Below are 27,452 nucleotides of genomic sequence, written 5' to 3' on the forward strand. Positions count from 1 at the left end.
TCCAGCAGCTTGGGGCTAGCTACTTCAGTGGGTGAGCCAGGTCCATGCCACTCTTCTCCTGCTGCGCCTTGTGCCCAATCCTCTGCTGGGGTGGTATTGATGCTCACCACACAAACCAAGGGGTCTGGAATTTAACACCGCCCCCCCCATTGCAAAGAATGGGGCAGTTCTTCCAGTCTGCGCACACTCATGCAGCATCGCGGCACCAGTTCCACTCAGGTCACATTTTAAACCTTTGGTTTGCAACTATGAAAACTAGAAACCTAGCGGCTGTGCCTTAATCTGGCCCTTCCCCCTGGCAATGGACAGAACAGACCATAGAGGCTGTAGTATCTCCTAACTCCTAGAGGTGGCCATAGGCCGCCTGAGGCATATTGACAGAGCACTTTGCGGAAATGGTACTACTACCTGGTGTGTGGTCAACAGAGACTGATTGGCAAGGCAGTGTGGAGAAGCTTTCATGGACACTAGAAGAGCAATCTCTGTCCCATGAAAGAAGAGGGTTTCTGCCTCGTTCTGTGTTGCTGTCAGTACATCACCTTTCATGAACACTACATTCATTTGCGAAAAAGAAGCTATGCATTTCTTCATGTGGGTTTATATAAATTTAATACAGAGTAATAATACCAAGATTTGGTAGGCAAATACCACTAATAAGACCGTCTCTCACACAAAGGAATGTGTGACGATATTTGGAAGTCTTGCTGGTCATGCTGTAACGCTACACTAACTGGAATATTCTTCTTATGCATACAAATAATACCCCTAAATATAGGTAGTTTTTGTGTAGGGCCTTTTTCATATGCATGCTGGAAGACCCCATATTCTTCTTGTAAATCAGTTGAACAATAATTTATTTTGCAACTCCTGTTGTCTCTCTCACACTCCTCCACTGGAGCTGTGCAAAATGGCAGTAGATTCCATCTGTTCAGTATTATTTTCAGAATAGCAATGCAAAGCAACTATGGTGGCAAAACTGTGCCAAAACTTATGTACATTCCTTCATTCAGAGCAAGATCTACAAAGATGCTGTCGTGCAGAATCAGCAGCTGTAATGCAGCAACATCTCCAATCAAAGGACGAATGTTGGAGCAGTAAATGAGATCTAGTGAAGTGGGGGGAGTACAATTTCTGTCGGAACTTGCTTTATTCTGCTGCATGTGGTTTTTTGGGAGGGATTGTTTTTGTTTGTAGAACATTGGCTTGCATTAAAATTATTCTTTTTTTGTGTGGGATGCCCAGCCATAAGGTTTTCCTATGTTATAAAGAAGAAAATGGTAGTAGCTGTACAGTTAGTTCAGAAGATAAACAATTTTGTTTGAGCAGACAGTTCAGATTCTTCACATCAGCTTTTTCTGTCAAACAAAGAAAAACGGGTTGGATGGGAAGAATACAGATGGTACTTCCGTTCTTGAGAACTGCTCCTGTCTTCTCTCTCATCTGATTTCCAGAGGGTAATGTTAAAGAGTTTGCTATATTAACACAGAAATACCCAGTGTTAAAGGCTTAAGACCCATAAAAGTGAAGTGCTCAGAGTTAAGGTGGATTTTGGTGGTGGTATTTACTCTGCCACACTGTATACTGGTGTTAGTGTTAACAGCATTTCTAAAACCTATTGCACAAGATTCTGAGGGTATATCTACACAGCACACCCCCCCCCAAAAAATCGGCACTGAGTCTCAAAGTCCAGGTCAACTGACTTGGGTTCGCACTGCAAAGCTAAAATAGCAGTGGGGTTATTGGGCTCAGCCTCTGAGACCCTCCCCCTTCACCAGGTTTCAGAGCCCAGGCTGCAGCCCAAACACGAATGTTTACACTGCCATTCTGAGTCAGCTGACCCAGGCTCTGAGACACTGCTGCGGGGTTGTGGTTTTGTTTTTGCTGGGTAGACGTACCTTGAGTGTGTTTACAGTTTTTAAAAAATATACACCCTCATAAGATTTTAAGCCACTGACAGCAAGTAGCCAACCCCCAGAGACAGAGCACTGTCATTCAGAAAAACTCGGAAGCACCTCCCGAACCAGTCATTTAGACACAAGTTTTGTCCTACCAACTCCTTAGTCTGGCAAAATCCTGGGTATTATCATTATTTATCACTTAAACTGTGGTAATACCTGACTCTGGCTACAGCAGCTGGCTGATGATTTATGACACCAGTCCCTGAAGTTCAACAAACACAAACTCTGACAAACCTGCAGGGGCAGCGCATTCCAGAGTAAAGTACCCAGCACTGAAAAAGTACCTTGCCACCACCCTCCAGGGGTGAAAGTAACTTACAGGACTTACCAGTACTGGTGAAGTCCTGAGGGGGCGTGGCTTCATCTGGAAGAGGCGTGGCCTCAGTGGGAAGAGGTGGAGCCTCTCAAGATTTAAAGGCCCTGAGGCACCGGCTGTGGCTGGGAGCCCCAGGGCCTTTAAATAAACCCAGGGCTCCCAGCTGCAGAAGTGGCTGGGAGCCCCTGGAGCTTGGGGGCAAATTAAAGGGCCCGGGGCTCCGACCGCTGCGGAGCTCCGGGCCCTTTAAATCCTGACCCCAGCCCGGCTGCTGGAGCTGTGGGGGGGATTTAAAGGGCTTGGAGCTCGCGGTGGGGAGCCCAGAGCCCTTTAAATCCCCGCCACGGAAGCCGGTGCGGTCCAGCACAGTGTACTGGCTCTTGCCGGTACACCGTACCAGACCGTACCAGCTTACTTTCACCTCTGCCACCCTCCATTATTTTAAAGCCTGGGACAGTTAACTGTGGGGTGTCCACTTGTGCATCTCCAGAATACCAGACATTTGATACTTCTGGGAACGGCATACCTCCTCCAGCATTACCCCTTGTGGATGCCATTTTGAAGGATGGAGAATGCCATTTTGAAGAGGGCACCTTTTTTTTTTCCCCCTAAGGCCATGATGCAAGAAGGAAGACATTTTGAAGAGCGCACTGCCCCACGCCGCCTTGCATACATCACCCTGCCAGTGCGGGCAGAGTGGAACACTCTTCAAAATTGCTTCCTACATCCACAGGACTTGACCAAATCACGTTTGGTTTTGTCTCAGTACATGAACGGGGGGAAACCATTTCAAAACAGGACTGTCTAGCTTAAAACTGGACAAAAGGCCTGCCTAGTTAACAGGAGGGCTTCTGCTCAACTCATTAGTTAACAGGACACAGAGTGGGTGTAGCACTCACTACGGTATACCAGACACCGCTCAGATAGCGTGTTGTAGTTTAAAATGATATGCACTAGAAAGGAAATAGAAAGCCAGAGCACTGATGTAGTTAGCTTGACATTTGTGTAATGCTCAGCGAATGGGATGCCATCTTCTGTACTAGTTAGAGTTTCTGGTTAGCAGTTCCCAGAAAGTGCATTGCAATTGTCCAACTTGGGGATGACAAAGGCATGGAAAACTACAACAAGGTGTCCATAGGGAGAAAATATTGCACTGTTCTGGCCAGCTCATCATGGAAAAGTCACTTGTAGTCATTTACTGCTGTCTGGGAATTTCAGGGCAGATGTGGCAAGACAAACAGAACTATTGACTGACAAGCAGCAGTTCCGCAGAAAAGGACCTAGGGGTTACAGTGGATGAGAAGCTGGATATGAGTCAACAACGTGCCCTTGTTGCCAAGAAGACTAATGGCATTTTGGGCTGCATAAGTAGGGGCATTGCCAGCAGATCGAGGGATGTGATCATTCCCCTCTATTCAACATTGGTGAGGCCTGTGGAATACCGTATCCAGTTTTGGGCCCCACACTACAAGAAGGATGTGGAAAAATTGGAAAGAGTCCAGCGGAGGGCAACAAAAATGATTAGGGGTCTGGAGCATATGACTTATGAGGAGAGGCTGAAGGAACTGGAATTGTTTAGTCTGCAGAAGAGAAGAATGAGGGGGGATTTGATAGCTGCTTTCAACTACCTGAAAGGGGGTTCCAAAGAGGATGGATCTAGACTGTTCTCAGTGGTACCTGATGACAGAACAAGGAGTAATGGTCTCAAGTTGCAGTGGGGAGGTTTAGGTTGGCTATTAGGAAAAACTTTTTCACTGGAAGAGTGGTGAAGCACTGGAATCAGTGCCCTAGGGAGGTGGTGGAATCTCCTTCCTTAGAGGTTTTTAAGGTCAGGCTTGACAAAGCCCTGGCTGGGATGATTTAGTGGGGATGGTCCTGCTGGGAGTTGGACTAGATGACCTCCTGAGGTCCCTTCCAACCATGATAATCTATGATTCTATGAGGTGCATATAGCTAATTGGAAATAGCTAGAAGAAATATGAAGAAAAGTAGATCTGGTGCTAAAACAAGGGGAATATGGTTTCAGCTAGTTTTGTAACCTTACAGTTCCATGTAAAAGGTACACAGACGCTGTCATAAGGACTGCCAGTCCCTGTGTATCACAAACATGTGTGTGCCATTTTGCTTCTGATCATGCTGTTTGATCAGTAACTGAGTCAATAAATAATGGGGGGGGAGGAATGTCAAGATATTTTCAACTGACCCCGTCTCATGGTTTTTTCCCCTCTAACCCAGATTTACAGTGGAGGCAACAGGTTAATTTCCAACCTGTCCCCATGTCTCATGATGGATTGTGGTATAGTGTTATTGGAACTAGTTTCCGTGGGAAATAATGGCCCCTGGTAGTTCACAGGAATGGGCAATATACTTTTTTGTGAGATCCCATGAGGGGAATAAAACTAATGAAGAGGTAGATGGCAACGCTATTTTGTCTTATTTGCACCACGCTAGCGTGCAGTGTGTCAGAGTCAAACCCCCTTTCTATATGGGTTCATTATAACTGCACCATTTTGAATTGTTCAATCTCGACATTGGCATGCACATTCTCAGGCTGGGAGCAGTACTATTTTTCTTTCAAAATCTTTTGGAAAGATGTGATTAGGTTGTATAAATTCCAGGCATGCAAGGGTAGGGGAGAAGGAAGGTTATGTATGCCATTGTAGGCCCCAGTTCAGCAAAGCAGTCAATTACATGCTTAACTCTAAGCACCTAAATAAACCCATCCCAGTGGGTGCATTGCTGAATAGGAATGGGATTATTGCCATGACTAAAGCTAAGAATGTGCTTAAATTTTTGCTGAATAGGGCACTTTCAGCGATGGGCCTTTAGTTTTGGAAGTTGCATGACTTACTTGTCCAACACAGTAAGAGTCTTGACCTTCAGCGTGTGGCGACATTTCACAGAGATGGCGTCCAGTTTAATGGGACATGGCAGGCTTCCTTTGTTCACACTGATCAGCAAGTTATTTTTGTTAGTTTCCATACACTGGCTAATATGAAACAGTAGGTCTTGCTCTGATTTCATTTGAGCTGATATAAATTTGGAGTTAACCTTTCCATTAGTGGGGGTCTAAAATTGGTTCAGGTGTGACCACAATTATAAAAATGCCCAACCCATAATTTTTAAAAGAAAAACAAACCAACAGTGTCTCCCTCCGTTTGTATACAGACCTCAAAATGCTGCTGCACCTGTCTTGTATATGTTACTTTATACCTCAGCTTTATTACCTGGCATCTGTGGAGTAGACACGCACTAAATGTCTCTCTAAAACAGATTATGTATGGGATAAACGCACAGGGAACACTGAACCATTCCCTCGTCACATATTTTTCCATCTGCTGTTGTGATGCAGGCAGTACCTCACAGACACTAAGCTGTAAGTGTAGGAAATGTCCCGATTAAAATATAGGTTTTTATCTCTGTCTCATATGTATTGTGCCTCTCTCTCACTCGCTCCCCCCCCCAGCCTTTGAATGGATATTCTATGCAGGATCAAACCCTGGGAGAGCACACCTTTTCTCACACAAGTAGTCCCTCTGGCTTCTGTAGGAGAATGTGTATGAGTAAAGACTTCTCATAAAGCTAGCAGAACTGGGCCCATAATTCAGTGTTTCACAAATTGTGGAGTATTCCTCTTTGGGAGGATGTGAAGAACTAGCCTTCATTTTCCTGAAGTGGGGCTCAGCTCTTGGGGAAAACGGCCATAATTAGTGTTCCAACATGTAAAAATATAGTTGGTTCCACTAGTTTGTTCTATTTTAACTACCTTAATGAAAAGATGTGGAGAAAAAATACACCTTGTAAGGAAAAAGCTGAGGGAATGCCATAAGAGAGCCAATATTCCTAACAGAGATGGATTGTGAATGAAACGACTGGCTTGCCCAGATATGAAGTTCTAGCAAAAATGAAATGCCCACAGGGAATAAGGTAATTGAGCTGCCAAGCTGTTACACAAAAATGTTCAGACTGGATGTCAGCTACCCAATTTACATCTCTCCCCTACCCCACCCCCCAAAAATGACTGCCTGAAGTTGCATCAAATATTGCCACATCAGCATTCAGAATTACTCCTTATGTTTTTACGCTCTTTCTCCCACTCTGTTATTTATAGAGTATAATGGCAAAGCAGGGGGAATAAAGCCTAAAAACATGAGAGGAGATACAAAGAGGGCAGCACAATGAAGAAGAAAGCAGTCACAGCTTTTGCTTGTACAGAATTTTCTAACTAGCCAGCCAGCAGACTGATCTCCTTCAAATTTTTCAGAGGAAAAGAAGTCTATTCACTATGAATAAATTTACTGCATTAGAGGGGCAGATGTACAGTCTGAGAAGTCTTTTGGATTAATGACTTGTGGGGGGTTGTAACTGAGAAAACTCCACGCTATCTGCGTTAAGCTCCCATGCAGGACCATGCGTCCACCAGTAGAACACTGGAAAGGATGTGCTCTGGTCATGCACTCTGGATGGCAAGTAGTTCACTCAGGAATGAATAAAGTTCTTGTCAAAGCCACAACCCGTGTCTCAATTTCCAGTTCAGCAGGACTCCAGGTGGGAGACCCTTTAGACTGGAGATATCTCACATGTGGCCCGGGTCAGTTTTGTGTCTAGGTGATGTTGCCTAATGTTATTCCCAGATACGTGGATTCATTGGAACTAGCCTCTCTTTCAGTCCCTGGATTTCAAGGAAGAGTTTCTGATTCATGATCCTATACTGGAATTGTCCATGGAAAGGGAATGGAAGGAAGAGGGGAAATGACAATGATTTCCTTCTCTTAGATGAATAGAAAGATGGTCTTTTACATATACATAAGGTATCTGATTTTGCGTTCCAAACATTCCACTATTCTGGAATCTAAGGTCAATTTATGCCTAAACTTAGGTCAACCTAAGTACGTCACTCAGGGCTGTGAAAAATTTAACATCCTATGTGATGTAGTTAGGTTAACCTAATCCCCACTATAGACATAAGTCGGTTGATAGAAAAATTATTCCGCCAACCTCGCTATTGACTCTCGAGGAGGTGGATTTACTACATCAATGGAAAAGCCTCTTCCATTGCTGTAGTAAGTGTCTGTCCACTGCAGAGCTACAACCGCATAGCACTGAATATGTACCACTGTAGTGCTTGCAATGTAGACATACCCTTAGAAATGTTTTATTGTTTATCTGTGATTTAGGAGAGGTGAGGGTTTGAGGAATGAAACCTTGGCAAACCCTTCCCTGGTAGGAACTTTTAAAATGCTCTGATACCATGGAGTTGAACACCATATGAAAACTTAGATCAAATTCAGCATACATGTAGAAACTTTGGTCTGGGCCATAATTACTAACAACAGCCATTATCCAAGCCAAGCCAATCAAATTCCATGCTTTCACGCAGGTGAAAATCATGAAGGAAGGCTTCTTCAGGTACATCCATTTGTACTTTTCCAGGTAAATCATAGCCGGTTTGGATTGGCCAGTGTTGGAGAGTAGATAGACCAATAGTCTGATTTGCTGTGCATTAGTAAGGAACACTAATACTTGGCCTTCTGCCCTACTCATGACTTACATCGGACTCTACTGAATGAGATTCTTTAATCTAAAATCTGTAGAATAATCCTTGTTCCTTCCTTTCAAGTTCAAGTAAACATAAGTGATCGCCAAGTAATTTATCACAGTGCTGTTAGCATTGTGCTGTTGGGGTCTGGATCTTGGGGAGAACTGTGATTGTCTGAGATGTAGTTCAAATATTATTAAAGTAAACCTCAAACTGCCAGCAAGATATGGAGGGATGGTAGTTTGTGATAGGCAAATGGTTTTGTAAGATCTCTGTAGAAAATATGAAAATATTCTAGGTTAGACATCAATATCAAAAAAATAAAAGCAGCATTTAATATAACTACCAGAAATATGAATAACTGAAAATGTACTACATTATGAATTTATATAATGCAACTTTATAGTGTTAGAACTTCTACTGAGGAATAATTAATAAAAACAATCTGTGTAATATGTTTTATACAGTATTCTTAAGGCATCCAATCCTCTTTCCATAGAAGTTGATGAAAGTTCTCCCATCGACTTCCATGAAAGTAAGATCATGCAAAAATAGACAATGAAATAGATTTTGAGTAATAATTCCCTTTTTCCAAAATGTTCATCTGTAGCATCACAATGTTCCTTTTAATTTGTGTAGTCTTCCTCTTGCAGTTAAATGCACTATTTTCTAAACCAGGAGGCAACACGGTAAAGATGCATTGACTACCTGGTCAATATACTATTTTCAGTCAAATATTGAATCATAGAAACTGCTCATTGATAGGGCTGGAAAATTTAAAAAAAAAAAAAAAAGGTTGACTGCTAATTTTTTTATTTTTATAAATGACTATACTAAATTGCCACATACAGACTAATATTTTTCCTGCAGGAAAATTAATGTAAATTTGCTTTTTCTAATAAAATATATATAAGCCATCAGACAAATTGAAAACGAACGGAAGGTTAATCCTAGTGGGAAAAGAATTCAATTATGAATCATCTATACCACAGACCTTGAAAATCTTGACTAGTAGCTTCCACTGAAAAATAGAGATGTTTGATGTAGTGACAGATGATATACTGTACTATATTTTCTCCTTCTGTTGCTATTTAAATTGTATATTTAGTGAATTAGTTTTGATTGATGATAGCGATTTAAGGACTTGCTAGTTCTTCCAGGGAAAGGATGGCATATTTTAACTATATTAATGGGTTGAGACTTAAGTATAGCACCATATATTTTTGTAATCCTTCAATAGTGAAGCTCCAATTTATACAAATGGATTCACTATGTCTTTAGTCCAAGCAACTCTGACAAAAAGACGTCATTTGAAGTAATGTTGCTCATCATTCATAGATGCAAAAGCTTAAGGCTACAGTGCTTTGATATAAAATTGCTTTGGTGCTTTCAACTCCTGGAAAAATCAGTATCTCTTGCTAATGATAATTTAACTGTTTTGTGCTGCTTGAGCCAACACTGTTCTTAATAATAAAAGCCAAACACACCAATTCACCAACCGTTATGCTAATTTTAGAATGAATAGTGGGGAACAGGAAATAGTTTCATTGGCAATTGAGTTCCCTCAGTACTAGCTGTGAAACATTTAAAGAACAGTGTTTTAGTACCTTGAGTAGAAAGTGCTTATGGCAGTTTACAGTATGGTGTATTAGTTCCCTTTATGGTACTTTGGTAATGATGTACGTCATTGTAAAAAGAAGTCGAATGCCATAAAGTGCTGAGAAAAGAGCTTTGATTTCCACTTTGTCATAGTCTCTCTTAACTAATAATAGAGGCCAATAGTACAGTTGCATACAAATACTCCTATTGACTTCAGTGTGAGTAACGTATGCATGAGGGCTGCAAGACTGGACAGACACACTAATCAAAAGCAAGGTGTTATGAGTAGCTATTAAATATGATTTCAGAATCCTACCTGATGCTCTATATCATCAGTATACTGAGCATCGCTATCTCAATCATTGTATATCACCATTATTTTATATCACTACCGTTGACTCAGGACTTCTGCCATGCTATTGTGCTTTGATTATTAAAATAGTCCCTTTCTTTCTCTCTAACCCACTGCTACTGCACAAAAACAATATCATATGGTTCATAGATAAGCCGTCAATCCTTATTTAATGCTTACTTCAGAGGTGTACTGAATCTGACACACAAGGATTTTCTTTTAACTAGTAGTTAAATCCAGGAAGAGGAGGTAGGCATATTTTCCCACCTGTAATCCTGTACTTACAAAGATTATCTCCTGATTACTGTGCTAAAGTGCTTTCAGTGTGTAATTATTAATCTTAATATTGGGAAACTGTAATGCTTTTTAGCTATATATCCTAACCTTTGCAGTTTCAATTGTGCCTTTTGAGTCTAGAAAGGGGTGCTTAGAATTAAACTACACGCCTGTCTTGATGAACAAAACATAATCTTTTCTCCTGTCGTTAATAAAACATGACTGCAAAAGATCATGTATCATTAAGGCACGAGCAAGGTTTGATATATATTTAGATGCAGATTAGAGAGATGCATGCACCACGCATGATGCATCTTAAAGAAAACAAAGCTCATGACCAGCTTTATTAAATAGACATTTGGGTGGTTTGTTGGACACTGGAATGTACCTAGGAACTGGATACTGTTAAACAAATATCACAAGTAATGTGCCCATAAGTAAGTTTTTAGTACACAGAAAGCAGTGCTTAAGTTCTTCAATATTTCTGCAGTCCTATCCCAGAAGGCTAACATAACTAGAGCTGGTCAAAACTTGGGATTTCCATTTCACAGGAAATTTCATAACTTGCTTTCATTCCCGACTGAACTGCAATCAAATATTTTTGAAATTTCCCAGGAAATGGAGATATGGGGAAAAATCCATTTTCAAAATGAAATTTTTGTTTCAAAAACTATTTTGTTTTTATTTTTACATTGTTTCCTGACATGTAGTATAGTGCAGATTATGACTTCATATCATGTTGGAATATGTAATTACATCATATTATGATATGATAGTCAATATATTCTATTTTGTTTTAAATTTTAAAACAACCATTAAGGGCAGCTGCTATTTAGTACAAATTGAAATATCTTCTTTTCTGTCTCTCCTGTTTGTGTTGTAATGAAACCATTGGATATTTTGACACTACCTAGTTGAAAGTATCCAATGGTTTCATTACAACAATCAAATATTATTTTGTAAAAATTTCAGTTTTGCCAAAACAGCATTTTCTGATGAAAAACAGTTTTGATTAAAATTTTGCAACCAGCCTAGTAAAAACAAACAAAGCAGAGCCCCAGCTGATCGAGTGACTGGAGCATAGGGCCGAAAGTCAAGAAAGTGGACTCTGTGCCCAGAATCTGTGTCACAAAAATAGCCCATCAGCTATGGCAAGGAAATTTCATGGCAAGGAGATGTGGTGGTGGCCAAACTATGTGTGAGAGGCAGTGAAGAAGGAGGAAAAGTTAAAGTGAAGTCAGAAAGTAAAGATGGTGGAGAGTTATGAAGCATACAAAGCTGGTAAAGAAAAAGTGAAAAGAGAAGTTCTGAAAGCCAAGATAGAAGAACTACTAGTGCACATGGCTGAAATGAGACTGCTCAGGTGGATGCTGGGTAAAATGAAAGCTGATGGGCAACACAATTAAATGGTAATTAATTGTGCAGGTAGCCCCAATCACAGAAAAGCTGAGGGAGTATCAACGGAGGTGGTTGGATCATATAAGTAAGGTGACAAGATATGGGATATGTTGGTCAGAGAGTACAAGATCTAGCAATTACACGACAAAAACGATGAGAAAGAGACCAGAGAAAAGGTAGTTTGAGACACTGAAGGATGACATGAAAAGGTCAGCGTCAGCTTGAAAGACGCACTCAGCAGCAATTCCTATAGGCAAAGAACGAGAGCTGCTAATCCTGCCAAACAGGACAAGGTGAAGGCAAAGAAGCAGCAGCTGCTATGCTATAGTGCCATGGAGCTAGGCTGGGTTTTGTCCTGTCATCTGAGAGAGAGATCCCTCGGAAAGAGGAGAGAGAAAAACACCTCACATTGCACTCATAGTGAAAGGTTCGGAGGTGAGAGGTCATCATTTAGGATCCCTGAGAATTAAAGATGAAAGAGGAGTGTGGGTGGGAGTGCTATTTTACATTACCTGTAGTTAGGGGATCTTTAGAAGAGTGAATCTGGGGCCTGGTCTACACTAGGCGTTTAAAAATTTTTTTTTGTAAAAAAACCGATTTAACAACAACACCACTACACGGAGGGGAGGCACCTTATATTTTATTTAATCTTTAAATCGGTTTCCTTCTCTCCTGCCCTGAGAGGAGGCTAGCTATATGCTTAAATTAACATATCAATAGGTAGTTGTGTGGGCCGCAATCGTGGCCCCTCTCTCGGGACTATCCCCACACCACACCACTGACTCTGGACTGACAGCATTCTCGGGATGCACTGGCCAGGTAGACAGGAAAAGCCCGAACTTTTTTTCTTTTTTTTCTTCATTTCCTGCGTGCGTGGAGAGTCATCACAGGTGACCAGCACAGCTCATCACAGCACAGTTAACAAATGCAGTCTGAAGAGAGAAGCCCAAGAGCCCAGCATGAGGAGGTGGAGGAATCGGAGATGATGATATGATATGGGGGAATGATTCAGTGCTCACTGCGTTCAAAAGCAAAAAAAAAAAAAAAAGTGAAAAAAAAAATTAAAGAATTCTAGGGGCTAGAAGGCCACAGCAGCAGGCAGCAGTGCAGAGTGTGGAGTGAGGAGCTCAAGGAAGCCTACCCAAAACCAGAAGCAAAAAAGCAAGCGGGGGGTCCGTCAAAGGTCGAAAATGCGCTGATGCAGCTGCTGAGGGCTGGGCTGCATACACCACCCCCCACCCCCACCCTGACCCCCTGGGGTGGGGTTCTCTGCCATGTCTGAGATTCTGCAGGAGGATGATGGAGGGAAGAAGAAGAGAAGAGGAAGAAGAAAGAGAAGAGCACAGACACACCCCAGCACTCCCAGCACTTTTATCACCTTTTTTAATTACCTGCTCCCAGCCCCTCTGCTCCCAGCCCTGCCAGAGCCTTGCCCGCCCTGGAAGGGAGAGCTGGTGAGTGTGCCTGGGAGCACCTTTGTGTTTAAATTTTTTTAAGTTTTTTTTTTTTTTTTTTTTTATGATTGGTTGCCCTGAGGACTTAGGATGCAACAGTTGAAGTAAATAGTTACTTAGAAAAGAGTTGTTTAAAGAGAGGGGACAGAGGAAGGAAATCCCTGTAGGGACATCTGAAGCCTCCTTGCTCCTTGGTTTCTCAGGCAGGCATTGCAGAAGGTCCCTGGGTTTCTGTTTTTTTTACTGCCACATGTGCCATGCCATGCATGTATGCCATAATGCATGCAGCAAGTCATTGCATGTGCGCCCCATGGGCATGCATGCGCAGTCATCTGCTGCTCAAGCATCCTTTATCTTGTTCTTGTATCTCTTCTATCATATCCTCAGCAAGTGATATCAGGATTCAAAATAACCTGGTTAAAAATTTTTTTTTTAGTGGTGGCCATTTTTCAAAACCATTTTTGCACTGCATTAAAAAAAAACAGCAGCTTAAAAGCCGATGGGAGGAGGGGTGAGAGCGGGGAGGGTCAGGGGGGGCTTCGGGATGAGCTTTCACCGTCCAAGCTTCCCAACAAGCCGGGGGGGCGGGGGAGGGGCAGGAGGTGGGGAGGTGGCATGGTTTGGAGGGGAGTTAGGGAGGAGTAAGCGATCACTGGCTACTGGGACAATCACTGACCATGGCTGATGCCTGGACCTGTGTGACCTGTCTGTGTGAGTGAGATGCAGTCACTATTCAGTATGTGAGAAGGACAAATCGAATGAAAAAAATTATATTGTAGTGAAAAAGAATGTTGCTATGTAGAATGAATAGGTGCTAGTGAAAGTTGAATGTATTGTTAAATGTCTATATAATCTATCTTTCTATGCATTTTTTTTCAGCCCCTCTCCTCCCTCCCAACCGCAGCAAGGAGGCGGGCCCCTCCAGAAGGCTCGAGAGAGGATGATGTGATAGATAATGAAAAAATGGGAGAGATAAGAATGAGAATAATGGAGTGAAGAAGTTGGAATAAAAGAAAGGGGCAGGAGAATGAAGGAGAGGGAGGGAGTTTGAGAGGAGGAGGGGGAGGACAGGAGGAGAGGAGGAGAGAGGAGGATGAGAGAAGGAGAAAAACAGCGATGCGGCGGGAGAGGCGGCAGGCAGCCGGGAGCGGCGGGCGGCGGCTGTGGCATCAGCTGGCTGGCGGGGCGGCGCGCAGATCTGTGAGGGGAGCAGGATCACCTGGCGCTGCAGCGCTGCGCTGCAGCCAGCAGCCCCCCACCACCACCCTCCTCGCAGCCTCCCACAGCCTGGCCACCCAGCCCTGTGCCCCCACCCCCGTGGGGCCATGCCACCACCCCGCCCACCAGCCCAGGAGTGCAACCACCAGGATTCCTGCCCCCCTGCCCTCCTCAACCACTTTCCTCCTCCCTCTCCTCCTTTTCTCCTCTCCTCCTTTTCTCCATTTCCTTATCCCCTTTTAAAATTTATAATGCTTTTTAAAATTTTTTTTAAATTAAATAAAGAAATTTGCATAAGTAAGTTGTAGGGAGTGGGGAGGGGAGTTAGGATACAGGGACTGAGTCAACAAAAAGGGTTGTCACATTCATTGATGAAGCCTGGTTGCTCGTTTCAAAGCGTTTCTGATGAATCTCTGCTTCCTGGCTCTCTCCTGGATTCTGTTCTCTGCTTCTCTGTCTAATCTCTGGCCCTCCCACCCAGCCCCTCCTCCCTCCCCCTCATCAGCACTCCCCCTCCCACAGTCATTTGCTGGAGTCTACAGCATAGCAATAACACCAGAGGGGAACAGAGTCAGTAATGGATTGGGGTACAGCAAGAAACTGAGTTTGTCATGTAGCACAATGCCAGGCTGCCATCACCATTCTGCACTGGCTTCAGCCACTTGCACACCAAAGCGGCCAAATGGCCCCATGCTGCCATGCTGCAGTGTGCTAAGCCTGTGGCTGAAGCAAGCCATGCAGGCCTGAGGGCTGCTGGGTGCCCCACAGGCATTTAAACATCCCCAACCCCCCCAACATTTCTGGTGGCTTCTGGTCTAAGTCTGCAGCCGTTTAAACAGGTAGAGTGCTGCCTGGTAATCTGAATCGATCATCATGAACCACCCACGCCCATCGTGGATGTTTGCCTGGTCCGTCATGAGATCCACCAGTGCTTGCACATTGAAAAATACCCCTTCCGGTTGTTTCTTGGTGCTGGCCTGCCGTGCCAAGATGCAGATAGGTAGATATGTTCCATCGCCTCGCCCCCACAGTATCCCCCATGTAGTATCATGCATCACCCATCCCCTGCCCCCACGTTTCACCTTCGCAACGTTCGCAGCAACAGCCTGATGATTTGCAGCAGCAGCAGCAGCCCCCCAACCCCAAGTGATTCCCAAAACTCGCCCCACATGACCGGTGCACAGCAAGGCTGTCCTCGCCTAAGCTCTCGGCTTCTCACTCGTGACTGACTGAGGGCACTGGCTGTCTGGGCTTTCAGGGCAGGGGCTTCAGGCAGGGGCAAGCAAGTTCCAGTCAGTGCCCAAAGTGCCCCGACGCACGCAAGCACAAAGAATCGTCACCACTGCACCCCACGCATGCACACCCAGCAGTTGCACCGGGCCCCCAATGTTTCCCGGGCCCAAAATGCCTGCCCCACCCCCCATGCAATCTCCCAAATCAGGCAGGCGGTCTGAGTCTGCCCGCGCCGGTCCTCATGTCTGTCAAGCGCCTCGGTGTCGCCGCCGCCCGCCCGCCATCGTCTCGCTGCCTCATCACTGTCCTGGTTCAGCGGTTACGAGGTCCTGGTTCGTCCTGGATCGCGAGAGGTTCTGGAGCTGAGCGAGCAGCGCGCTGCGCAAGCAGGTGTGGCAGCTGCGGTTGCTGTGCTGCAATAGGCGTCTGCGCGGTTTGCTGCAGGTCCGGGGGCGAGGGGGGATCTCAACCGGGCTGAGGGAGGGGCGGGGCTGGATTTCCGCCATGGGGAGGGGAGCGGGGATCTCAACCGGCGGAAGTGCCGGCGAAATCGGGGGAATGCCAAGGCTGCTATGCTCTTGGGATAGCTAGATCAAGTGGCCAGACTAGCCACAGTGCAATCGATCACCTTTACGAACACTCGTGACATTTGGGATTTAATTTAATAATGTTTAGTTTACCACTTTCGGAATAGTAAATCTTAATAAACCGCCCTGGGTGAATGGATTCTAAGGAATCTGGCTACCCTTCTCACACAACTATTGTTAAGAAGCCTATTGGGTTAACTACCTGATATATAGCTATGGCTTAAGGCAATTTTTTTTACTGTACTAACATTTAAAAAATGCTGACCAACACATTCCTCCTTTAAATTTCATATCCCTTTGTATTTCTCTTTTACACTTGACTCAGCTTGAGAATGTGGCCTAGCATTTAGACAAGGGGAGTTGGGAAGGGTTGGCCTGATGAGGAAAATTCCATGATTAGGGTGAAGGAATGGCTGGGTTACCCATCTGTCTAGAGAACTTCTAACCTTATAACAGTCAGTGAACCGTCCCCTTACCACACTTCACGAAGGCACTCAGATGCAGGTCTTTGAGCAGAAGAGATTGATGCACTATGGAGGATATTGCCTGCATCCAGAAAATGTTCTAACTCTAAGCTGGTCTGCTCATGCAGAAACTGGTATAGCTATGTAGTGGTGGTGCTAATGTGGTCTGTCTGGCTTTGTAATGCACCTATCACAGCAGGTTCTAGGCTCTGTATACAACAATAAGAGTAAGGTGTCCTTGTCTGTCAGAACATTGCTCCCTACAGCTCCTTCATTTTATGCCACCTCAGTAAGGAAGACCTGTTGTGTATTTCAAGGGGAAACATTGCAGGACCATTCTGTAGTTACTGTAGAGGGAGGAGTCTTACACCTTGCCTCGAAGATGGCAAAACTGTTATCACCAGCATAAGGAGGTCCAATGAGACTGTGTCAGGTTCCACCTAGAATGCTCTGGACCCAACCCTCTAGCATTTTAATCTGAGCTCCATCAGTCACAATGTCCTCATTGATGGCAGCATGTGTGATGAGTCATGACAGTCTGAGGTAGCCAGAGCGACTATCTATCTAGGATTTTACAAGGTTGACCTTCACTGTGGTATCTGCATGCCTTGCAGAAGTAGTAAGCAGGTTTCTTTACATATAAGGGCTTTAATGCCAGGCTTATGCTGATTTCCTAACAGAGACTGCTTATAGTAGATTCCTTTTTACCTCACGTTTGCATGTTATAGCCCTAGAAGAAAGGAAAGTTGATGCTGATTTAACAACACAGGGGCTGGTAGTATTTTCATTTATTATTTATTTTAATGATGAAATCCTGTAGTTGGGAAATGTTTTGAAGGGCTTTTGTGGGGGGGAGGGGTTGTGTGCTTTTCTTTTTTGTTTGCTTTGCTTGATTTAAAAATTATCTTAATCCGTTTGGAACGGTAGGAAGAAACATGTTGAAGAATTAAATCCTTATCAACAGACATGTGAAGTGGGACCTTTGAAACCTGTGAGAGTTTAAATCTTATATTTCCAGGGATTTTGAAGGTGTGCTTCCCACAGCATCTGCTTTATATAGTAAAGCTCAGACCCAAGTGCACTGTGGTATAGATACAATCCATCATTAACCTGGCTGTCGAGTTTCTTTTCGACTTCTGTGATATACACCTGTGCTATGTGGACAGCACATTTTGTGACGATCACATAGATTCAATAATCTTTACTTCTAGTACAGGTCTGTCGCATCTTACACGCATTTAACATGCACGATTTCAGCTTTACGCGGTCGGCGAAAAAAAACAATCCCAGAAAAATAACAATTCTAATACTGTACCTGTAGTGTGGGCGATTCCGCCCACCATTACACTCAATGTAATTTTGACTATATGCGATTTTCACTTTACGCGTTGACGGCGGAACGTAACCCCAGCGTAAGATGCAATAGACCTGTATTCTTTCTTTGTTCACATCTCTAACTTTTATCTTCCATTTTATAATCACCTTAGCTCCTTATAGCTGATTCACTGTGAAATCAATTTGTGCCTCCTTTAAAATATGCTATATAGAAATGTAGCAATTCACACACTGCTGTGCAGAGATGCTCAAGTGTACACTGAAGCAACATCTTGACCAAGAGTTCTTACAAGCAGCTCAGTGTACAACCTTAGGTCATTTTCGCAGTCTGAGGCTTGCTGGTGGTTCTTTGCATTTGTAATGCATGTTAGATGTTTTCAATACATTGGTCTTAAAGCATTATGTATTGTATTGTTGTGTAGAACCTCCTGCAGGACTGGTGCATTGGGGTGAATTTCCCACTAATAATTTAGGATCATAATAATTTATATAGAACTTATTTTATCATAGCTTTTTAGTTCACCTTAGTATCTCTCCCTCAGAAAGAAGGTTTGCTAGATGTTTGGTTTGCTTTTCTTGTAAGATGTTATGAACACAGAATTGCCACACGAGATATGACTACTGATCCATCTAGTATCCTGACTCTGACAGTGGCCAATACCTGATCCTTCATAGAACAGCAAAAGAGAGAGGAGGGGAACCACATCACCATACTGAAAAACTATGGATTAATGAGGCCAGAGTGGAGGCCCTGACCATGTTAGTTTATACCATGAAGAGTGAAAGTTTACATCTCTCATCCTTTTGTAAATCATATTTGAGAATTATCCATAGAAATTCCAAATATTTTGGGGGGACCCTACTAATCCCTTGGTCCCAAAGATACCTTGTGGCAATGAGTTCCACAATGTAATTGTCTGCTCTACTTTTTAAAAAAGTATTTCCTTGTATCAGCTTCACATCTGTTGGCTTTCAGTTTCCTTGAATGCCCACTTGATCTCATATGACTACAGGGTAAATAGTGCTTACTGATTTACCTTCTCCATATAACTGGATACTTTGCATGGTTCCATCATGCCCACTCTTCTTTGTCTTCTCTCTAATCCATCCTAACCTAATATTATTGTTTCTGCCCTCTTTTGTTTTGCCAATGCTATAGCTGTGCAAAGAATAAGACAACTCAAGGCCTGTGTAAGGGAAAAAGAGAAGAGCCAACATAACAGTAAAGCCATCTGAGTATATTTAGCAGCTTTTCAGGGAAAATGAAAGAGAACCTAAATAAATATTGCATGAACTTTCTATGAAAAGGTTCTTCTTGTCAAATACTCTAATACTTTAAATCATTTTAGGAAGCCATCTCAGGCAGGATCTTAATCCAAAAAAAGCATCAAAATTAATAGGCTGTATGGAAAAAAAGTATCTGTGCATTAAACCCCCACAGAGAGAAATCAATTAACAAGAAATGATCATAACAGAAGTGTCTGTATTTCTCTCTTGTGAATGTTGTTAATATGTAAAACTTTGAAATGAAAATTCCACATAACGATTATTGGAGGTATACAGGCTTTGAAATTCTGGCACTCTTGCTGAACATCAAAGAAAGCTTTGCTGTTAGGCTGTGCAACAACTAATTATATCCAAAGTACAATTTGGAGGGTATCCACTGCCTTGGAGACTAAAAGTAAAATGTATTTTTTAATGTAGATTCTCAGTAGCTTTGCTATACCTTCCTTCCTGGGAAATCTAGGCACAAATCCCTAATTGGAAACAAAAGCTTCAGCTGTGCTGAGTTAATTTTTTTTAATCAATGGGTAAAAATGGATAACTTTACATTTTGTCTCTAAGCATAATGCATACATCATGTAAGCATCAATTATCCACCCGCTCTCTTGACATCCCCTTTTGGAAAGATGATCCTTTTGGACTGCATACCAGTTTCCCAAGGGAATTGGTATGACTTGAGTCCTTTAAAGGTGGACAGGACAAACTATGAAGGAATAAGCTGTAAGGAACGATCCTGCATTGGCTGAAGAAGAGAAAAGATGATCTAATATGTCACACCGATAGCAAATTTCTGAAGTGCTATTAATATGAAATGATCTCTATCCTTTAAGACATTAAGATTAGCATTGTACAGAGATCTGTCAGAAGTTCACCCACATTCTGTGGGGGTGTCAGCACTAGTTTCCCAGTGTTCCAGAATTTTCCAGTGCTGCTTCCACCAGTAGTAGCGATGGAGGGAGCGCTAGATTAGACTGGCTATCAGGAATTTAACTGCCCTACGTTTAACCCTGCTTAGAGACGGTCCCCATGACATGATGGTTGAACTACCAGCAAGTGTTGGTGTTTTGTGCACAGCTGTGCGCCACCATTGCTGCCATCCATTGAGGCTTTGAAATTAATAATAAAGGGGCATAGGTATTAACAGTAAGACAATGAAAATCATAGGGGGAGACCTAAGAAGTATTGTGCCCTTATACAAAGTATCTCCTTCATGGATTTTGCAAAGTGTGTGAGTATTATCCCCATTTTACGCATGAGGAAATGGAGGTACAGAAAGGTTAAGTGACTTGCCAGTGTTCACACAGTCAGGCAGTGTTAGAGCAAGGAATAGAACCCAGCCCGGCTCACTTTTGATCCCATGCACTAACTACTGCAGGTCAGGGCGGCCCAGAGGATTCAGGGGGCCTGGGGCAAAGCAATTTTGGGGGCCCCTTCCATTAAAAAAAGTTGCAATACTATAGAATACTATATTCTCGTGGGGGCCCCTGCAGGTCCTGGGGCAAATTGCCCCACTTCCCCCCCCAGGCAGCCCTGTTGCAGGTTCCATCCAAGTCCCATTGAAAGGCTTTCCATTGGCTTTGATGGATGTTGGCTCAAGCCGTAGGAATGCAGCCTCACCAGAGGGGAAAAACATATGGTAATTACAAGCAGTATTTAGCGGCAGATGTAGTTTACAGTATGCAGCTCCTTGGGGAATGATTATACATTGTTAGAAGTATTTCAGTGCGGCTTATAAAAATAATTTGGGGGAAGCTCTCTGAAATCTGTGCTGCTTGTTTCAGTATCCACTGCAAATAAATCTTTAAAAATATATATTTGTATATATTGCAATGGACCCAGGACATATAAAGCTAAAGCACAAGCTTTTACAGTCTAAGTTAAAGCAATGGGGAGTGATAGCTTAGTGGTTTGAGCATTGGCCTGCTAAACCCAGGGTTATGAGTTCAATCATTTAGGGAACTGGAATAAAAATCTGTCTGGGGATTGGTCCCCCTTTGAGCAGGGGGTTGGACTAGATGACCTCCCTGAGGTCCTTTCCAACCCTAATATTCCATGACTTAGACCTACATTTCCAAAAGAGACTAATGACATTAGGGCATCAATTTTTTTTAACATCTCTCGCTCCCCACCCACCCCCAATTTCAGATCCCTTAAAGCGGCCTGATTTTCAAAAAGTTCTGAGTAACTGCTCTCTGAAAATCAGATCTCTTCAAGGGAACTCTAATGGGAAACATCCAAAAACCACTAGTCACGTATAAAAATGTAGGCCTAAATCACGTGGCTGGTACGTGCAGTAGATTTCTATCCCATGTGGATCAGACCCAGAGGGAGATGCATAACACACTTGACGAGTGGGATACGTTACTTGAAAGAAAAATGTGTACCTTCAATTTGCTTTTTACTGCATGGGGGCTTGCCCTTATGTACTTTCTCTCTTGTAGATGAAGCCGCAGCGGCTGCATAGATTGGGATTAATACTTCTGTTGGAGGTTGCATAATATTTTCACTATTCTATGACAGTTGCAGTAACAGTTTCTCATTTTTCAATCTCATTTCATAGTGTGGCTAAATAACCTGTGGAGGAGAAAACAATTAGGGCCTGCTCCCGATGGCACTGAAATCAAAAGCTCACGTTGAAGGCAGTGCTACACGATCAAGCAGCGCTGGTGAAATGTAGCTCTTTGCAGACCACCTGTGTACAAAGGACGGATGGTTTTGAGACTGGGGCACTGGTCTGGGGCTCAGTGAGTTGAATTCCTGACTCTGCCACGATGGGCAAGTCACTTAATCTCTCCGCTGTAAAATGGGAACACTATAACACTTCCCTTCTCCCATCCTTCATCTGTCTGTGTATTTTAAATTCTTTTAGTTTGTGTATGTGGAATGGGGCCCTGATTTCAGACGCACAACTATAGCATTTATCACACAGTTTCCCCCCCTGTATACATTTGAAAATGAAGCAATAGCAGCAGATTCTCTGAGGACAGTCAGTGGACCTTCCTTATCCCGGGCATAATTGTGATGTTGGCCGTAGATCAGTGATTCCCAGTGACAGAGAACTGGCAAGTCACATGATGCTAATTCTCCTGGTTTCCAGCTGGGAGAAACAGAACAGATGTGACGGGGGGAGATGAAATGACAAGCTAGAATAACACAGGGTGATTGATATATATTTTTTTAAAGGCCCAAACTCTGATTGCATTAAAGACCACTAAAAGGTGTTATTATTTTTACTGTTCCATGGAGGAAATAGCCATTATTGCCAAAGAGATGTAACACAATTGCAAATGAAAGAGGGTGGTCTGCAGGGGAGATGGTTCTATTAACATATGGCCCGCTCTGTGAAAAGGTTTGGGCGCTCCTGCTGGCGATCCCACCTGGCCATCCATCTGCAGTGGCTGTTCCAAAGGATTTGCATCGCTGCAGGTGGCACAGTTGAAAACCATGGCTGATATTTCAATTCTCTCTGCGGGCAATTCACCCCTGTGTAGAAGGCCAGCACAAGGTCTATGAACCATTTTAATCCACTTTAAATCAGGTGTAAGTGGGATTTGAGTGATGTATAGGCTTTGTGCTGATCCTCTGCATAGTGCTGAATTTCATCCTTTGGGAAGAAAAGTGGATCAGGATGATAGACTTTACAAGCACTGAGCTGGAAGCTCAGTTTTCTGAGAAGAAAAGCCAGAGATGTGCATAATAATGTTAATCATCTCAGATTATTTAGTATTCAACTGTCTTCCACTGGCCAAAATGATTCCATCACAATATATTATATATATTTAATATAAGATTTTTAGTTTAAATGAATAATGAATTGGCTTGAGTTCTTTGAAAATAACACATTAAACCCCACTCTGTAGCTAATAAGTCTTGTCACTGGGATTCCATTTCAGTAGAGGAGTGCACTGTGCATGAGTAGTCTGATTGGTCATGGAATATTAATTGGTTGTGGACTGCAGACTTTGGTGCTCTGCCTTCAGGTTGACAAGAATGATAGCTTTCATTTGCATGCAAAAGCACCAGCTGTCCCTTCAAGATGGATGATGAGACCCCGCTTCATCCATCACTATTCTTTACTTTTTTATAAGATGAAAAGGCAAAAAAAAAAAAATTAAGAATCCTGAAAGATAAAATGTGCTCTGCAGATCTCCTTGAAATGAAGGGTAACTTCAAGCATCTTCTCTCCACTCAAAGTCCAAGAGAAATATTTTGAGTGCACATGAAATGGGGTGGTGTCCTTTGTGTAGAATGTATGTTTGGTTCATTTAAATAAAGTGCACTCTTGATTGAGATTTTAATTAATTGTACTGGGTGGAAATTAATATCCTTTTTAATAGCAATTTGCCACACCTTTTTCTCCACCGCATATAAGAAGGATGCACAATGCAAATTTTTATTTCTCTACGTTAGAGAAAGTTAGAGAAGTTAGCAGGAAGAAAGGTGTGTCAGCACTGTAAGAAAGAGATAATTACATAGCATTCTGTTAGCGTAAGAAGAACCCTGCCATTACTGAACATACATTCTTCCAGCACCTACCCTCCAATGCACATTATGACAGCACCTCTATTAATCCTTTGAGAGGCCCATCCCATCATTGGCATCAGTGTGTCACATCAGGAAATCCAGATTCCCAGCTGCTGCTGCTATTATTATTGAACATGTATAATAATTACATTATTACTTTTACTTTTCTACAGAGGAAATTGCCGTTATTGCAAAAAAGATTTGGCAATAATTGCAAATGAAAGGCAGTGGCACTGTACAAATATATGGGAGATGGCAGTCTCTGCCCCAAACAGTTCACAATCTACAAAGTGTTAATCTTTCCAGATTATCTCCCCAGCAGGGCCACCCGGGGGAGGAGGAGCAGGTGGGGCAATTTGCCCCAGGCCCCACAGGGTCCCCCACGAGAATATAGTATTCTACAGTATTGCAACTTTGTTTTATGGAAGGGGCCCCCAAAATTGCTTTGCCCCAGGCCCCCTGAATCCTCTGGGCAGCCCTGCTCCTCAGAGACCGCCCAAACCATATTTCATTGTGTACATTCCACAAAATCCCACCATGCATTTTTCCAGTGCACTACAAAACTTGGTTGCCTCCTAAATGGGTAACAAAAGACCTATTTGAGTCATGCAGCAGGAGCTACAACCTGGAAAATATAACTGGCCAAGCTAGTTACTTATACACCTTTTTCTTAATTTTTTTTCACAACACAAATAAAGCTTCTCTAGTATCTGAAGGGAGTTGACTGTGCTGCTGTTCTTCCCTTTCATTCAGGGCACAAAACCACCCAGTTAGCTGCGCAGGTGCCATGGTGACTGGAACCACGTAGGTACGAAGATTGGGGGATGAGATCCTTGTTCTGTGGTGGTTCTCACACAAAATGCCACGCTGTACATTTCAGAACTGTGCAGTAAATTAAACCCTCAGCTGCTGTTGCTGCTTTTCAGTGTAAACCACGTTTTTAGAGCAGGCTTTGGAACATCCTAGTTTGAAGAAGGGGTTCTGGGTGCTGCTTTGGTCCTGCAACAACAGAAGCTATTGGGACATCAGGAAAAGACAGCTGACTGCCTGTTTGGACTCTATACAGTAGAACCTCAGAGTTACGGACATGTCGGGAATGGAGGTTTTCTGTAACTGAACAAAGTGCAGTTCAGGCTCCAGCTCCAGCCACTGACACTCCAGGCCAGGCTCCAGCAGCAGCAGTTTCTTCCCCTGGGTCAGACTGAGTTTTGCAAGCTTGTCCCCCTCCCGGCCAGGGCAGGGTGAAAACAGTGCCTGCCCCTCCCGGTCGGGGAAGGGGGGGTGAAAACAGATTGTCCCCCTCCCATCTCGGGTGGATGGGTGAAAGTAGTGCAGACCCCAGCGCTGCTCCTGTTCTGACGGCTCTGGGAGCCTGGGGCTGGCAGCACCAGCATCTTCACCGCCTCGCTGTAAGTGGCTGCCCCCCTTCTCCCCCGCCGTGGGGACAGAGGTAGGGGTTGGGACAGGCAGCCCAGGTATGCCTACCTTTGAGATGCAAGACAGGCACAGGACAGTATTTGCTCTTTTTTTTTTTTTTTGCGGTCTCCACTGCTGCATGGTTGGTTACTTCCAGTTTCACGTGATGTCTGGTTTACCAGTGAGTCCGTAATGCTGGTGTTTGTATCTTGGAGGTTCTACTGTATGTGGAGACCAAGGGCTCACTCTTTTCTTTGCCACTGATGCAGTTTCTCCAACAGACATATGTTCCAAGCCATTGAGGGTTTTATAGGCTAATACCAATACTTACCAGTAACTGACCAAAAGCATTGGTATGTCACAAAAACACCTCCCTTGATCTGCACTTCAGCGTATGTGCGGCATCTTTCTTAAAACTGTAGTCAGGCCACATCTCCTTCTTATTTACTAAGAGTCTGTAAGAAGATCCATTTATTTACTGTTGACATAGGCCTGTTAATGCTATCTACAATCCTCTTCTCAGAGGTGTTGCAAAGAAATAATTGTAATGTAGATACTGTCCAAACTCTGAAAGCAGGTTCATGTACCTGCTTTTAGATAAAGTTAGCAGGAGGTGATAATGTGGGTTCTGGCCCATTCTGGCCTGTGTTCTTTAGCTCCATCATTCCAAGAGATGTATTTCCTACCTGAGTAAATAATACCAGTGGTATAGAACTTTGTCACAGGATGATGATGTCTGGCTTCCAGGCAAATGCTGAGACATTTATTGAAATTAAGTGTTAGATGTTTATTTTCAAAGCTGGATACATCATCCTTTGACAATACTGTATTACAATGACTTTATTTCCGTTACAGCAGAAGACTGATGCATGTATAATCATGTTGTCAGATTGCTATGACTGCGGCATATGGCAACAAAACGTTCCTGTTCTGAGTAACTGCATTTTGACTGACTTGTAGAAGAGACTCACTACGGCTAATCAGAGAACAGTACCTCCATCTAGACACAGCTTCACAGAGCAATATTTTTATGAATGAGCTGTTTACTTGATTCTCCAGTGCCTCTCACCTTGTGTGGTAATTCACATCTGTGCCAAGAATGTAAAATACTACCGTTCTGATTTGGTAACATAACCTACTGGTGCCTGTGTTACAAACCTAATCTGTGGTTGGTTAGTTAGTACCCATTACGCCTCTGGCATTTAAGGCAGCAACAAAACTCCTCCATTCCTGTCTGTTTCTGGCAAGTCTTTCAATGGTTCCTGTGGAGGGTATGTCCGTTGCAGTCAGAACTAGCAAGCTTTGGTTCTTTAGAACAAGCTGCAGCAGCTCATGCTTTTTAGCTTTGGTGGTCCTGGTTCAAATTCCAGATATGTCAGGCAACAACTTAGCTGTCCTGGGACCTTCATACACCCACTGTGCACTTGGCACTTACAACACACAATACAAAGCAGTGGAGAAATTGTGTCTGAAATGGATTATTGCTTCAGTCATGAAGAGATCTGCTGGCACATGGTGGGATTTTCAGTGGAGTCTACGGGAATTAGGTGCACATTTTCCAAGTGGTATAATGCTGTGTTTCACTTAGCAACAGGTGATGTCTTGTTAGCACACTGATGTATCATTTTGCACATAGTTCCATATTTATCTATGGTATGAATGTTATAACATCACTGCCAAGACTTTAGATGCCAGAATAGATCAAAGCCATGTTTATTTGACTGAGGAGTGAACAAAAGATTGATTTGGGGTATGAGTTAGTTTCCTATCAAGGATTTGGCATGCCATAATTTTCTCCAGAGGATGCTATTCAAACACACCAGGTCTGCTGTCAGAAGGTATTCCAGATTCTTGACTGAATGGTAATGGATGCTTTGTTAATTAATGGTGGGAAAATGCCAGGTCCCTTGATTTAAGAAAGTTGGCATTTAATTGTCTCCTAGAAGAAATGAAGCATTTTTCTCTTGCTTCCCCTCGTTCTGCTACATATCCAGATAATTTATCCTTTCTTCATTTTCAGTTACATTTACACATACTCATCTCAGCAGAAGCCTTCATGGCAATACAACAGACTGCCAAATGTAGTTATTGGTGTTCATCACATCTATCATTAGGCAGCAGCAGCAGCAGTAAAAAAGGTGGGGAGACAAGATCTGAACATGTCCCACCCCAATGAGAAATTCCTTCCTTTAAATACATTTTTAGAAACCTTTGTTCTACAAAGTATTCCATTAAGTCACTTCCAGGATGGGGGTCTTCAAGTCTTAAGCATCCCATCTCAATGGATGAGCCTCATTCTGTTTGCGCACTGTTTCTACCCTGGCATAACTTCACTGACTTTCACAGAGAGATTCCTGATTTACACGGACATAAATGAGAGCACAGTCAGGCCTTACAACCTGAATTTGCTCATTTTAACCACAAAATAAAATGCAGATTGTGCCAGATAATTAATTGCTAGATAGTTGACATTTAATTTATTCTGATGCAATATGACTT

The 27,452-nt window shown here is 43.1% G+C and overlaps 1 protein-coding gene and 2 long non-coding RNA genes across 7 annotated transcripts in view; 2 read left to right on the forward strand and 1 right to left on the reverse strand.

Moving 5' to 3' along the window:
- The window catches only part of IL1RAPL2 (interleukin 1 receptor accessory protein like 2), a 548,503-nt gene that overhangs the window by 370,696 nt on the left and 150,355 nt on the right, over positions 1–27,452 (forward strand). The window lies entirely within an intron of this gene.
- LOC120372560 lies at positions 665–16,784 on the reverse strand. Its single transcript, XR_005585046.1, has 3 exons — positions 16,407–16,784; positions 5,126–5,224; positions 665–1,472 (listed from the first exon to the last, which is right to left on the reverse strand). It is a non-coding gene; the product is annotated as an uncharacterized LOC120372560 (long non-coding RNA).
- On the forward strand, positions 16,947–21,849 carry LOC120372557. Its single transcript, XR_005585041.1, has 2 exons — positions 16,947–17,169; positions 21,574–21,849. It is a non-coding gene; the product is annotated as an uncharacterized LOC120372557 (long non-coding RNA).

The sequence above is a fragment of the Mauremys reevesii genome, linkage group 9 (assembly GCF_016161935.1).
Source record: "Mauremys reevesii isolate NIE-2019 linkage group 9, ASM1616193v1, whole genome shotgun sequence".
NCBI lineage: Eukaryota > Metazoa > Chordata > Testudines > Geoemydidae > Mauremys > Mauremys reevesii.